Genomic DNA, 16,461 nt, shown 5'->3' with positions numbered 1-16,461 from the left:
CAGGTGGATGCGACGGTCAGGAGCACCTGTTATCAGCTTAGGCTGATACGCCAGTTGCGACCCTACCTGGGCCGGGGGGACCTTGAAATGGTAGTACATGCTCTGGTAACCTCTCGGTTGGATTTGTGCAATGCGCTCTACATGGGACAACCCTTGTACCATACCCGGAAGCTGCAATTGGTGCAGAATATGGTGGCAAGACTGGTCACTGGTACTTCCAGGACCAGTCATATAACACCGGTCCTTAAAGACCTTCACTGGCTGCCTATTCGCTTCCGGGCGCAATACAAGGTGTTGGTTATTACCTATAAAGCACTAAATGGCTTGGGCCCAGGGTACTTGGAGGACCGCCTCTCTCCATACAATCTGCCCTGCACACTCAGGTCTGCCAGGAAGCAATTGCTAAGGGTTCCAGAGGCTAGATATGTCACCACCACGCAGAGAGCCTTTTCTACCTCGGCCCCCAAGCTCTGGAACTCGCTTCCCGTTGAGCTCCGCTTGGCCGCCTCGCTGGAACAATTGAAAAAGGGGTTAAAAACACACCTATTCCAGCAGGCATACCCTGACCCCTGATGACCCCTGATGTACTCCCTTCCTCTCTCCTCTCAGCAGCATTGTTGAGCTAGCGTGAGACTGTTTACTGTATGATTTGTTTTTATGATGTTTTTAATGGTTTTTATTGTTATATGTGTTGTGTTGTGAAACTGCCTTGATCTCTGGAAAGGCGGTATATAAATAAAATTTTATTATTATTATTATTATTAATATGTATGTGTATGTACTGTACCTTCAAATCACCTGCCGATTTATGGCAACAGCATTAATTTCATAGGGTTTTATTAGGGAAGGAATACTCAGAGGCAGTTTTGCCAGTTTCTTCTCCTGAAACATAGACCTGATATTCATTCACAAGTACTAACCAGGACTGACCCTGATTAGCTTCCAAGATCAGACAGGATTTGGTACCTTTACGGTATTTATATCCTAGCTTTATTTTAGTAAGCCAGATGCTGCTATTGTTGGTATCATCATGATCATCATAATCTACATGCCACCTTTTCCCTAAAACTTGGACTCAAAGCAGCTTACACACTACATTACAATATAATTAAAACATATAAAAGATAAGTATTAAAATGGAATTAAACTCCCAACATTTTAAACCTATTGAAAACATACAGTTAAAATGATAAAAAGCGGTTTTTAAAAATCAGTAAAATAAAAACAAAACAGTCATGGAGCACAGGGATGGGACTCATGCAACCCAGATGTTGGATTATAGCTCTCAGCTCCTTTAACCTACCCAATGGTAAAGAATGCTGGGAATTGCAGTGCAATATCTGGAGAGTCATATGATTTCCACCCTTGTTGTACCCCACTTTGTAATTTTTGCATAGCTACAGCCATACCATGTAGGTATCTCATGTATTGTATAAGATACCTTATGTGTGTACATATTTTATGTACAGTGGGCTCTTGGATCCGCTGGAATTTTGTTGCAGGAACCCCTGTGGATGCTGAAATCTGTGGATGCTCAAATCCCATTAAATGCAGTGACATAGTAAAATGATGTCCTTTATATACAATGGCAAAATCAAGGTTGGCTGTTTGGAATCTATGTATTTTTTAAAAATATATATTTATAAGCCATGGATGCTTGAACCCATGGATAAAGAATCCATGGATATGGAGGGCCAACTGTATCTATAGTTCTGCCTATATGTAAACAATATAATTTTAGTAAGTTTTGGTAATGTTTGGTTGTGAAGGCCGAGAGCTATGAAGGCCTATAAAGCCCAAACAAAGTCCTCCTCCAAATTATAATAAAGCCCCTCTTTCCCTACCCACCTCTATATGTGAATCCCATTTTGGGAGAAAGGTGGGATACAAATCCCTTCAAACAAACAAACAAACAAATAAATAAATAAGACCATTTAATGCCAGAGGTATGTGCATGTATGTGGAGCCATAATAGGAGGGATGTGAGGATGCTCTGGCTGAGACATCTCTCTCCTCATTGCAAAAGGGGGTTGATTCTCACACTACGTCTTTGTTAAAGTGGTGTTAACCCGAACGGAAAGTAGATGGAAAGTAAACAAAAGCTGTTCCTTAAGTAAAAAGGAGTGGCTTTTGTCTACTTTCTGTTCAGGTTAACACCAGTTTAACAGTGATGTGTGTGAAAATCAATCAGCTTTTGTGGGTTTCCTCCAGTTTTTAAATCCTGTTTTTGCACAGGATTTCCCCCATGTGATAAACTTCTAAGTGTACTACTGTGTTAAAGTCTTTGGGAATTAGAGTTCCCAGGTCTGAGTGCCTGGACTCTTTTCAGTCAGGTTTTTTCCCTTAGATCTCAGGATCTGACCTGGCAACCCTATTTGGGATTGGCATTATGTTATATGTGTTAGAATTAGTATTTTATATCATTTTGCTACTACTGGATTTGACATTTTATAAAATTCTTATGGGGTGGAGATAGCTATCATTCCTATCATTTGACCAGAAGTGTTTTAGAATTTGGATTTTTTTTATTTTGGAATATTTGGATATACATAATGAAATATGTTAAGAGCTGGGACCCAAGTGTAAAAACAAAAATAATTTTTTTTGTAGACTCCTTATACACATAGCCTGAAGTAATTTTATACACAATATTTTAAATATTTTTGTGCATGAAACCAAGTTTAGTTACCTCGAACCATCAAGAAGCAAATGCGTCACTATCTCAGTCAACCATGTGGATAATTTTTGATTTGGGGACATTTTGGATTTCCGTTTAAGGGAGACTCAACTTGTGTTATCAAGTCAGGCACTGTATTTGTAATTATTGCAATATGTCCTGTAGGTGGCAGCAGGTTTACATGAGTGTTAAGCCTTGGGAAATAAAAATTAAGCACTAGGAAGTTCTTTGGTGAGGTTTGACCATTTCTCCTTCTGAGATCAGTGGAGGGATGTTTGTTTTTGAGGTATGAAAAAGATCCCCACTGTGGCATGGGGGTCACTATTTCAAATTTCAGATTGGATTTGGAAGAGATTAGGGGATAAGGGATTCACAGCTAGATTCACTTTTTAAATATATACAATATCTGCCCAAAAAAGAAAAAGAAAAGATAAGAACAGCAGAACAACCAGAAAGCCCCCCCCCTCTTTTTAAAAGTATCTGGAAACACTGCTTCTTGCAATTTACAGAGCAATCATAAATAATGGAGGAGAGAATGTGGAGAGTGGTTCACCAGGGTTTTTTCCTCCCTTGTCATTTAAAATTTCTGTTCTGTTGAAACCAATGGGAGAGAATTCAGTTCATCAACTCCAGGGTTGTTAGAGTTTTGGAACCTGTTTTTTTGGAAGTGGAATGCAACAATCTGCCCACTACTTGCATGCAAGGAGAACTGTGGCAGAGACGGAGACAAATAGGGATACGTGGGTGTCCCCCTCTTTGTCTTGTGTCTGACCTGCTTCTCAGCAGGATTGACTTCCTTCTCGTCCTATCTCCCCCAAGAAACAGATGTCAGTCTAATTGATTAGTCCCAACTAGAAGGGATCCATTGAATCAGTTCTTGAATGGGGAGTCAACATGCAGGTAAACCCCACCGATTCATTGGATCTCCTCTAGTTGGGAGAAAGCCAGGGTGGTGTAATGGTCTGACTGTTGGACTAGGATTTGAATCCCTGCTCAGCCATAGAGACACACTGGGTAACCTTGAACAAGTCACTCTCTCTCAATCTTAGCAAGGGCAAACATCCTCTGAATAAATCTTGCCAAGAAAATAATACGATAAGGGTTACCATATGTTGAGGAAAATTTGAAAGCCCAACAAATTCGAGTTGGGACCAACAAGAGGGTTCAAGACATAGTAGCATGTCAAACTTATCTTCCCCTCTCTAGGTTGAATTCTTCTAATAATGTTTATTTCCCTTTGTATTTTAAATGGCATATATACTTATTCCAATTTCCCCATGCATATCAAGCATGTAGTGTCAACGGGCTGAGGGGTCCTAGGCATCTGCCTGGAATGCTGTATTCTCTGATCCCCCCCCCCCCCCTTTCCCTTGTTGCCCTTCAAACACCATGGGCCAAACTGTAATACCTTTGGGCATATCCAGCACAATATCAGAGACATTTCCTTCCTTTCCCTTATCTGCAGAGCTCCTTTTCTGCTTACTGTTTCCTGGCCATCTTCTCTGCTAAACAAGGAATGATGTTCTACATAACAACCAGAAATACTTATCTGGCCTTAACCCATCCACACTGAAGGGTGTAATAGTTCAGCTACTATCCCACATACTTTGAATTTAAGCATTGATTCACATGCTTATTTCTGAAAGTGAAGTAACTTTAAGCTATCCCTTTATTAAACATTTGAAAATTTCCTTTTTTCCTTTTTTTGGGCTAGCACACTTAGAAAAAAAAGAAGGGAAAAGAAAAAAGGGGAAATCTAGCTGCAGCTTTGAAACTGTTTTATTTTAACTTGAGCTTTCATGGATGGATAGATATCTATCAAAGTTCATGCTAGAATCAATCAGTTAGTCTTTAAGGTATTAACAGATTTTGTTTCTTCCATCCACCCCTTTTTTCTTTTCTATCCCCCTTTTATGTTGAAATAGACTAACATACCTATCTTTTTGAAAACATTCAGAAACTCTCAGAATCCCTTATCTGGTTGGGACAAAAATAAACTTCCGTGAGATCTCCCTCTTATGAAGAAAGTCTTTGTGGAAGTTGATTCTTTGGGTCAACTTGACATCTATTTGACTCTCCGGAGAGCGTGATGTTTAAAAACTGAAGTGGCAGGATGAGAGGGCCCTGATCCAGTGTTTGTTCATGCAGTTGCATGACTCCACATGTGTATGTCCTCTGAAGGAGCTGCTTCCTCAATCCACAGATAAGTAAGAAATTGGTCACATGAGTTGGTGTACATGGTTTTAATTTCCTATGGGTCAGTTTGCTATAAACGACACTTTCCATTCATGTTCATGCTGAAATCTTCAGAGACATTACTATCTTCCTCTCTACCAGGGCTTCCTCCCTTTTGGGGGTAAAAATGGTTGCATTATATTCTAGAAATGAAATAATGCTGTAATTTGAATTCTACTTGCATTTCAAACCTTTTATGCTGAACAGTCTAATTTTGTTTTATCAGCACTTTGCCTCCCCTCCCCTTTTTTGGCCACTTTTCATTGTACTTAAACTCTGTAGGGCTTTGATAGTGTAATCCGCCAGGCATAGAATGGATCTAAGGACTTTAGAATGTATTGATTACATTTATATCCCAGGTTTTTTTTCCTGAAGAATGTCAGGGGTTATTCTGTTTTATCTTCAGATCAATCTTATGTAATAAGCTTGGCTGGAAGAGAGCAACTGGCTGAAAGGCTTTGTGACTGGGTGAAGATTTGAACTCAGAACTCTCTGGGTGAAGGCTGACATGTTAACCAGAACTTGGCACTTTTCTGATAGAAGCCATGCTGGTGGGACAGCAAGAAACCTGGTGGTCAGTAATCATATTTAGCTGTTATTACATGCCCACAATCTCCTCAGAAGGAGGAGGGAAAGACACAAGCTGCTGTTTATCGTATTGACTGCTTATTCGTTTTTTTAAAAAGCAATTAGAAGTTTAATCACGGTTTTCATGGATTTCTGCAGAAAATCTGTAATTAAAATCTGCACAATGCCCTTCCATTATATACTTAACTTTTCCACCAGCTGCGTTGGAATATCTTCAGTATTCCCATACCCTTGTGTTAGACTTGGTTGGGCATTCCCCAAAGCTGTGACCCCCCCCACTGCTCTCCTGTGCAGTTGTAAGAGGCTAAAAACCAGTTACCAAAAAAGCCAGGTTGGAGGTTAGCCCCCTTGATCTACTCAAAGTTGTTCATAATAATGAATTGAGATGTTTCTTTTCATCATAATGAAGAGAGAAAAAGACGAAATCCTCCCTGTCTAACCCCACCGCCCCGGCTTGTGTGAGAAATGAGGCTGGCTTCCCTCCCACTAAAGCCTGTTTAAATCTGCAGTTAATTGAAAGCTTATCTTCTCTCTGAAAATGGGAATGATGTTCCTATAAAAATGCAGTGTAATAACTTAATAGCTCTGCTGGAGGTGACTCATACGTGTGGGCCAGAAAGAAAGGAGGTTAAGAAGCATAGCTGCTTGATTTCCTACTGGTGCAAAAGTACCTCCAGGAGCAACAAGGAGAGAAAGAGCATGTGGGTTTGCTGTCTTACGCTTGCCTGAATGGATGAGAAGAACTGTCAGAACTGATCCAGTGGCACTGACCCTCTCTTGGCTGTTCCCATATCAGCAGTCAAATGAGGCATGAGGCAGGCATTCTCTGCTGCTGAGCAACTGAAGAAAGCTGAGCAGATACTACAGAATAGGACTCCAAAACTGGATCACCCCTTCTGCATTGCTTCCAGAGATTCCAAACAAGACTTTGGTTTCTCTACAATGATACTGTCCTCAGCAACGACACTGTTCTTATACATTAACCAACACACCCACCAACACACCCATGACGTCAAGGCCTATCTTTCCTTAGGTGACAGATTCTGAGGGATGCAGTGTGTGCCAGCCTTGGTTGTGCCCCTCATCTAGGATTTGCCACTTGAAATCTGGGCATTAGGCATTAAACTTTAAAGGCTGGGAGAAGGAGAGAGAAAGCACCTGTTGTTTCTTTTGGATTGCTCCCACTTACTTACTTCCCTTGTTCAGTCATGTGCCCCTCTCTCATTCCTCCTGTATGAATGAGGACTTCAAGTGAGCCACATAGGAAGTGGGGAGGAACAGGCTTATAAAGCTTGCCTAAGTCCCAGGCTATTGCTATCATGGATGTCCTGAGCAGATGAAGGTAATATTGTCCTTTTGCAAGTTTGCAGTCTGCCTTTCAGTTGTAGTGGTCCTCATCTCATTTTGCCAGTTTCAAGACTGGGCTGTTCAGGTAATTAATGAATTAATTCATTTTTCAAGTAATTAATGCAACACAATAGCGTTTATATTTTAGGTGATCTGCAATAGAGGTGGGCCATGAAATCTACCGGGTAACCTTAGACAAGTCACATGCTCTCAGCCTCAGGGGAGGACAATCACAAACCTCCTCTGAATAAATCTTGCCAATAAAAACCTCATGACAGGTTTGCTTTAGGTCAGGAGTGACTTGAAGGCACACAACAACAAACAACAAATGTGTGGTTCTCCAGATATTGTTAGACTACAAGTCCCAGGGAGCATAAGCTAATGATGAAGAATGCTGGGAGGTACAGTTCAAAAGTATATGGAGAACCACATGTTCACCATCTTTGATCCAAGGGACCCTCTCCCCCAAAAATCTTCTAGAATTCCCTAGGGCACCACATTTGCACATGGGAAAATCATTCCTCGAGTTTCCAGATTTCTAACACACACTGAAAGGGTGGATTTTTGAACAGCAGGAAGATAGGGGGGTGGGATAGGATGGCCCCAAATAATCAAACCTCTGTAAGAGATAAGCAGAGTACTTTAGGATGGGTTCAGGTACAAAATACAAATCAGAATTCACTTTGGGCCCTTTCCTCAGCTTTGAGCCCATCAGTCTTCCACCTTTGTAACTAATATGGCAGACATATTTGTCAGCAAATTAATGAAGATTCAGGAGTCTGTCCAGTTGTGTATGTGTGCGTGTCTTCAAGTTACCTGAGGACTTATGGCAACCATTGGGTTTTAAAAAAGTATGTTCGTTCAGTTAAATGTACATTTCTTCCCCTTTGCAAAACACAAATGGAATTGTTTTTTATTTTGCTTTGAAGGACTGAGAACCAGAGAGGTTGAATAGGACTAGGTGCTGGACTAGGAATTTGAAGATCAGGGTTTGATTCCCCACTCAAGCATGAAAACCCACTGGGCGACCTTGGGCAAATCACACTCTTTCTGCCTCAGAGGATGGCAATGGCAACCCCCGCTGAAGAAACTTGCCAAGAAAGCTCTCTGATAGGTTTGTTTTAGTGTTGCTATAAGTCAAAAATGACTTGGAGACACACAGCAACAACAAATGCTTTTAGGGGGCAGGGAGAGGTGAGTGGGCTAGACAGGCTTATCTGGTTCTGGGTGATGTGACTAGCTGGACTGGGGCATAAACCTGAGTCAGACTCCAATTGGCAAGAGTCCAATGAGCAGGTGCCCTGGTGGGACCAAGCAGGACCCTGTACAGCACCATGTGGAGGTTTAGGCTAGATCACTGTGAGGCAAAGGGTGCCCTTCCTCATTGCAAGTCATTCATTGCAGCGCCAGCCTTTCACAGGCATGTCCCTTTTTCTGAGAGAAAAGCATGAATTCCCTTTCCAGTAATGGTAGCTCAAATTTTTAAAAATGTCACTAGGTCCCTTTGCACTGCTTAATGTCAAAGCAATACTCGTATCTCAAATGCAGAAGTGGTTTTTCAGCCATTTCTGTTTCATTTCCCTCCATTTTCTGAAATCCTGCACAGCCAGTAATAGGGCAGAAAATGGACTCCTGGATCAGTAGAGGTTGCTCATCTCTGGGTTAAAGGTGGGCATGCAAGCAAGGTTTAGATGTTGCTTCGGCAAAAATCTGTTGGTTCAGGGTGGTATTCAGTGTAGTGTTCTGGGAGACCAGGGTTCAACATCTTTGCTCAGCCATGGAAACCCACCAGGTGACCTTGAGCAAGTCATCTTCTCTCAGTATTACAGGAAAGCAATGGCAAACCCACTCAGAATTAATCGTGCCAAGAAAACTCCATGAGAGTTGACATGAAGGCACATAACAACAATAGCTTGGTCCTCTAGATAGCTATACCAACTTTTTTTTAAAGGGGGGATGGGAACATGCTTGATATCATAAGCATTTCCTTTGATGGCATCAGGGGGGTTGTAGCACAAACATAGTTTCCAGGCTGGAATCATTGGATGACAACACAACACATGGGGCACTTTTGGCCCTTCAGATATGTTAGACATCAAATCCAGAACCACCTCCCCCCATCATGGCTATTGGTAAGGAGTTATAAGATCTGTAGTCCCAAACGTCTGGAAAGTCAAAGATTTCTAATCAAGACGTGCTTTGGAATGAACCCCCACCCCAACCAAGAAGCAGCTGTTGGATGAACTCCAGGGCTTGCTCGGGCTTAGGAGCCTTGGGGGGAAATGACTTCGTCTGCACTATGGTTGGCCCTCCACATTTGCAGTTTTGGCTTTTCGGGACTTGATTATTCATGGATTAGATTAATATGTTCTCTCTATGAATCTCTAGATCCCCCGGCCTGACTCTGCTGAGGCTGAGAGTCATACTGGAGGACCTAGAGATTCCTAAATGAAACACTTCTCTAGATATTTGTAGGTTCTCCAGCATGGTTCTGTGGACAGTTTCTGGCAGATATTGACCACAGAGTTGCTCCAGAGGACCTAGAGATTCCTAGACAGGTGATCTCTCAGGCTAAAATGATAATTTTTTTTTTAATTTATAGTTTTCCCACTTTCAAGGGGGCCTGTGCCCCTAACCTCTGTGAATGTGAAGGGTGCACTATAAAGGCAAATTCTTCTCTTCTGTATCTAGGGCTTATTCGCCTCAATCTGGGGTGTAGCTACGGGGCATATACACTGATACAATGATTATTATGAGCTCCTTGTTCAAACAATGCACTGTATCTCTATGCACACTGACAAAGGGCAGCAAGCTGCATTAAGTCTGACATTTCCGAGACAGATTCATTTCTACCACAGAGCAGATTAGAATGATAGTGAATTATGCCTGACGTGGCTGTGGTGATTTTAAAGCAGCCAGGTCCTTCTCCTCCTTTCATTCCACCTCTTGTGTTTTGTTTATGCTCTTCCATTTTGCCAGATAATTCTGCCCCCTCCTGAGAAATTTATATCTCAATATGTGTGGGCTGCTACTTTCTCCTGATCTAATAATCCCTTTGAGCAATATTTATCTCTTTTGATCTCTTCATCATAAATCAGTTGCTCTTGCCTCTGGTAATTTTTAAATCTTTCTCTTGCACTTTGCTCAATTTATTAGCCTCCACCAGGTTTTGATTGTGAGAATGTACTGCTAAAATAGCAGATTACCAGATCTCATCACCAATAACAACACCCTACTTTACTGCTGCTGGGAGAAATCCCACTGGCAGGACAGGAAATAAAGTGCAGCATTTCAGTTGCCTTGTGCACAGCAAACAAGCTAACACATTTTGTCCAAGCAATACATATATATCCCTTCTTTGGGACAAGGCAAACCTGGAAGCATTTCTCCTCTGCTCCTTTGCTGTTGTTGCTGCTGGTGTTGTTAACTGCCCTCAAGTAGACCCCCAACTCATAGCAACCCTGTGGATGAGACATCTCCAAGCCTCCCTATCCTCTACTGCCCTGTTTATATCCTGCGGCTACCTACTGCTTTTCTCACCAATGGGAAAATACATCAGGGACCCAGAATTGTAGTGCTGTTATTCCACTTTAATGGCCATGGTGACATCCTATAGAATCCTATGATTGGCAGTTTAAGGAGGGACCTTTAGCGTTCTCAGCCATAAAGCTCCTTTGGTGCCTTTCGGCAGACTACAAAGCCCAGGATCCTATAGGACAGAAACATGACAGTTAGTGGAATAATAGCATAATAATTGTGCACTATGAATGGGTCCCAAGGTCCCTTTTCATAGAAATCATAGAATCATAGAGTTGGAAGAGACCACAAGGGCCATCCAGTCCAACCCCCTGCCATGCAGGAAATCTCAATCAAAGCATCCCCGACAGATGGCCATCCCGCCTCTGTTTAAAGACCTCCAAAGAAGGAGACTCCACCACACTCAGAGGGAGTGTGTTCCACTGTCAAACAGCCCTTACTGTCAGGAAGTTCCTCCTAATGTTGAGGTGGAATCTCTTTTCCTGGAGCTTGCATCCATTGCTCTGGTTCCTGTTCTCTGGAGCAGCAGAAAACAAGCTTGCTCCCTCCTCAATATGACATTCCTTCAAATATTTAAACAGGGCTATCATATCAACTCTTAACCTTCTCTTCTCCAGGCTAAACATCCCCAGCTCCCTAAGTTGTTCCTCATAGGACATGATTTCCAGACGCTTCACCAATTTAGTTGCCCTCCTTTGGACACACTCCAGTTTCTCAATGTCCTTTTTGAATTGTGGTGCCCAGAACTGGACACAATATTCCAGGTGGGGCCTGGCCAAAGCAGAATATAGTCGCACTATTACTTCTCTTGATCTAGACACTATACTTTTATTGATGCAACCTAAAATTGCATTGGCCTTCTTAGCTGTCGCATCGCACTGTTGACTCATGTTCAACTTATAGTCTACTTGGACTCCTACATCCCTTTCACATGTAGTCTCATTCAGCCAAGTGTCCCCCATCCTATATCTGTGCATTTTATTTTTCCGCCCCTAAGTGCAGTACCTTACATTTCTCTGTGTTGAATTTCATTTTGTTAGCTTTGGCCCAGCTTTCTAGTCTATTGAGGTCATTTTGAATTTTGATCCTGTCCTCTGGAGTATTAGCTATTCCTCCTAATTTGGTGTCATCTGCAAATTTGATAAGTATGCTCCCAATTCTGTCATCCAAGTCATTGATAAAGATGTTGAATAGCACTGGGCCCAGGACAGAGCCGTGTGGGACCCCACTGGTCACTCCTCTTCAGGATGAAAAGGAGCCATTGTTGAGCACCCTTTGGGTTCGGCCAGTCAATCGATTACAAATCCATGTAACAGTTACCTTGTCTAACCCACATTTTACAAGCTTGTTTGCAAGAATGTCATGGGTAACCTTGTCAAAGGCCTTACTGAAATCAAGATATATTATATCCACAGCATTCCCTTCATCAACCAAGCTGGTAATTTTATCAAAGAAATAGATTAGATTTGTCTGGCATGACTTCTTTCTCTGAAGCCCATGTTGACTTTCTGTGATTATGGAATTGCCATCTAGATGTTCACAAACTCTCTGTTTAATGATCTGCTCTAGAATCTTTGCTGGTACTGATGTCAGACTAACTGGACGATAATTGTTGGGATCCTCTTTTTTCCCCTTTTTGAAGATGGGGACAACGTTTGCCCTCCTCCAGTCTCCTCCAGTCTGCTGGGAGTTCTCGTGTTCTCCAGGAGTTTTCAAAGATTATTGCCACTGCCTCTGATATTAAATTTGCCAGTTTTTTTAATACCCTCAGATGTAGTTCTTCTGGTCCTCGAGATTTATATTCATTTAGATTAACAAGATATTCCTGTATTATCTCTTTACTTATTCTGTGCTGAAATTCCTCTTTTCTGTCGTCTGCTCCATTATCCTCAGGTTGAGCACCCTTTGCCTTTTCTGAGAAGACTGAGGCAAAGAAGGTGTTGAGTAATTCTGCCTTTTCTCTGTCCCCTGTTAGCATTTTGCCATCTTCTCCATGCAGTGGCCCTACTGTTTCCTTCTTCTTCCTTTTGCTGCAGACATATCCAAAAAAGCCCTTTTTGTTGTTCCTAACCTCTCTAGCAAGCCTGAGTTTATTCTGAGCTTTAGCTTTTCTGACTTTACCCCTACACATGCTCGCTATTCGTTTGAATTCCTCTTTGGTGATTTCCCTGTTTTTCCATTTGTTATATGTGTTCCATTTAAAACTTAGCTCAGTTGAAAGTTCCTTAGTCATCCATCCTGGTTTCTTGAGACACCTCCCATTTTTCTTTCTCACTGGAACTGTTTGAAACTGTGCCTTAAGTATCTCCCTTTTGAGAAACTCCCATCTGTCCTGAACTCTCTTCTCTTTTAGTATTTCTGACCACAGGATCATCCTCAATACTTCTCTAAGTTTACTGAAATCCGCTCTCCTAAAGTCTAGAATGTGTGTTTGACTATGCCTGGCTTCTCCTTTCCATTGTATAACAAACTCCAGGAGAACATGGTCACTTCCACCTAAGGATCCCACCACTTGATCCCCATTAACCAAATCATTCTTGTTGGTTAGGATCAGATCTAAAATAGCTGACCCCCTTGTTGCCTCTTCCACCTTTTGGACAATGAAATTATCTTTGAGGCAAGTGAGGAATTTGCTAGACCTTGAGGATTTGGCTGAGTTTGACTTCCAGCAAATATCAGGATAGTTGAAGTCACCCATCTCTACTACATCTCTCCTTTCTGAGTGTGTGGTCATCTGTTCTAGAAAGATATCATCTAATTCCTTCATCGGACTGGGGGGGGGATCTGTAGTAGACCCCCACCATAACATTCTTGTTGTTTCCCTCCCCTTTAATTTTTATCCAGATGCTCTCCACCTGGCTGCCAGTATTGATGTCCTGGATCTCTTCACTGGTATAAATATTTCTGACATATAGTGCTATTCCTCCTCCTTTCCTGTTTGGCCTATTTCTCTTTAAAAGGTTATTATACCCCTCTATTTCTACATTCCACTTATGAGACTCATCCCACTAGGTTTCAGTGAGGCCTATTATATCATATTTGCTTTGTTGTACTAGGAGTTCGAGTTCATCTTGCTTATTTCCCATGCTCTGTGCATTAGTGTAGAGACATCACAGACCATGGGTCCCCTTTACTTGCTGTCTGTGCAAATTTTTTTGCTTCCCACTGTTGTGTCCTTGCACTATTTGTCTTGTTTCTTCTATGTCAGTTTGACTATTTTCTCCAGCCCTTTTGCCTTCCTTAATATTAAAGGCTATCAGAGCGGCTTACAATTATTATTTTTAATTAGACGGTTCCCTGCCCTCAGGCTTACAATCTAAAAGACACGACAAAAGGAGAAGGGAATGGTGGTGGGAAAAGGGATGAGGTCCAGTGGTTATTCTCTCCCTCTGAGGCCTGGATCAAGGCAGATGGACTGGAGGGAGGGCACTTCTTCTTCAGGATAGCCCTTATGGAGCTGGGCCTGCCTGTTCATTCCCTCACAGGCCAAAGGATGACAGTTATCATGGAGGGAGGACTCTCTTTCTTCAGGCTAGCCCTGATGAAGCTGGGCCTGCCTGTTCACTCCCTCACAGGCCTCACTCCCTCCCCCACGAAACTCAGTTTAAAGCTCTCCTGATCAAATTCTTTTTGGCAAAAACATTTCTTCCAACTGGCGTGAGATGCAACCCCTCTGTTGCAAGAAGTCCCTCCTCATGGAACCGCAGCCCATGATTGAAGAATCCAAATCGTTCTCGGCGGTACCATCTGCGGAACCAGTTGTTCACATCCACTATTTTCCTATCCCTTCCTGGACCGTGCCCTTAAACTGGCAGAAGAGCAAGATGACAACTTGTGCATCCATTTCTTTCAGCTTCCTACTAAGAGCCTCATAATCCTTTCTGATGTTCTGAAGGCTGTGTCTTGCAGTATCATTGGTTCCCACATGGACCAAAAGGAAGGGGTACTGGTCAGTATGCTTGACCAGTCTTGTCAGCCTCTTTGTCACATCATGGATCTTTGCCCCGGGGAGACAACACACCTCTTGAGAAATCTTGTCAGGCCTACAAATCAGTGCTTCTGTACACCTCAGCAAGGAGTCCCCCACTACGACCATACGCCTGCTCCGAGGCTTAGCAGCAACTGTTCCCTCTGGTGGAACTCTCAGACTCCCCTGCTCTGTCCCTGAAGTCTGTCCAGGCTGCTCTTCCTTGTCCTCCTTGATAAGGGAAAGAGCTTTGAATCGATTCTCTAGCTGCAAGCTCCCCAAACAATCCCTTCTTAGCCTACTTCTCTGTGTGACATTCCTCCAGCTGTCTGCCTCCTGTGTATGTGAAGTGACCTCCTCCACCCCAGTAACTTCCTCTGTGTGATACTCGTCCAAGATCGTTAGTTCTGTTCTGTCCAGGAAATTCTCTTGCTCCCTAATATGCTGAAGTGTAGCTGCTCTGGACTCCAGCTGCTGTACTTTCTCCTCCAAGAGTGCTACCAACTTGCACTTGGTGCATGTGAAGTTCTCCAATTCTGTAGGCAAGAACACAAACATCCCACAAGTGTCGCATGTGACTGCAGTAGTTCCCTCAGTATCCATATTGGGAAGTCTTTAGTAATCACTGAAACAGGACTGTTGGCTTCCTTCTCAAAAAATCCTCTGGTAAACACCAACGTTGAGGCCCCTGGTGACCTTGCCTTTTCACCAGTCTCTGGCAGCAAGCTCAATCTACTGGGAATATAACTTTATAGGAATGTCCCGGCTGCTAGCTTGTACTTAAAGGCAAGGTTCTGACTCAAGGTTTGTTTCTCACCTGCTGACTCTGCTGTAGATTTCTTTGGATCAAAAAAATTCTGCTAGTCTGCTAGCTTCACCCCCTAGTGACTCACAGAAGCTCCACCCCCTCAGCAACAAGCACACTCTCCCAGAGTTTTAAAAAATTCAAACACTCACCACTCAATATGACTGCCCAGCTCCTTCTCCTCTCTGTGCCAGGAACTGGTCTGAAAGGGCTCTGGGAGGAGTTATATAGAGCGAGTCTGCTAGCTCCACCCCATAGTGACTCACAGATGTGACTCAGAGAAGCTGCACCCCCTCAGCAACAAGCACACTTTCCCAGAGTTTTAAAAAGAATTCAAACACTCACCACTAAAAATGTCAGCCCAGCAACCAAAGCCCTGCATTGGTAATTCAGATATAGGGACTACCAACATAAATTAACTGGCATCTGCCCTCCCTGTTCCTAACCACCACCACCCCCATTCGAGATGAGGAACATGTGGCTCTGCAGATGCTGTTGGACTACAATTCCTAACAGTTCTACCCAGCATAACTAGTAGTGACACATAATAGGAGTTGGTCCAGAACCTCTGGAAAGTCACATATTGCTCACCCCTGTTCTGCATGTTGATCAGGCCTTATGAATAGATACATGTACAAGCCATAGATGCCTAAGCTCAATCTAGAAGAACTGATCAGTGTGTGGAGGTTGGTTTTTTTCTCCCAGCAGGTATGATCATGAATCCCTCTGTATAAATTAATGATACAGATGTTAGGTATATGCATGACTCAGACATTTAGATGCAGAGGCTGGCCTCTGTCCTCATGTCCTCCTGATTTGTTGTTGCAGTAGGAGGGTGTCTGCAAGCCCTGGAGCAGTGATGGCCCAGGGGTGAGGGGAAAGTGTGATATTAAGTTCCCTTCACTCTTTGCTATCTTGTCACAGTACAGATTCTATCACAATGGAAAGATGCTGACCATAAGATAAGCCCCAAGTCCATATGTTAGGAATACTTTTATTAGGGCAACCAAAAAGCATGACCACCTGTGCAAACATTCAACATATTACCAGAATACATTACCAGAATCAGGCAGGGGAAAGAGGAGGGAACAAAACCTTCATGTTGTTTGCATACTATATTAAGATCTAATAGTGAGGGAGGGTACTTTTAAAAGAAGGGAACTAATGGAGGAGTGGCTGTTTAAATATGCCCCAGACAATGCCTTGCAGCCACATTCCACAGGCACCTTATTTCATCTGGGGTGCCCTGATGTGTATTTGTTTCATTGCACAGAACTTAGCAACAGCTTCAGACTGTAAGCAATG

The sequence above is a fragment of the Sceloporus occidentalis genome, unplaced genomic scaffold, assembly GCF_023333645.1.
Source record: "Sceloporus occidentalis isolate IW3139 unplaced genomic scaffold, rSceOcc1.0.p SCAF_4, whole genome shotgun sequence".
Classification (NCBI taxonomy): domain Eukaryota; kingdom Metazoa; phylum Chordata; class Lepidosauria; order Squamata; family Phrynosomatidae; genus Sceloporus; species Sceloporus occidentalis.
The sequence above is the reverse complement of the archived record's forward strand: the minus strand, read 5'-3'. Positions refer to the sequence as shown.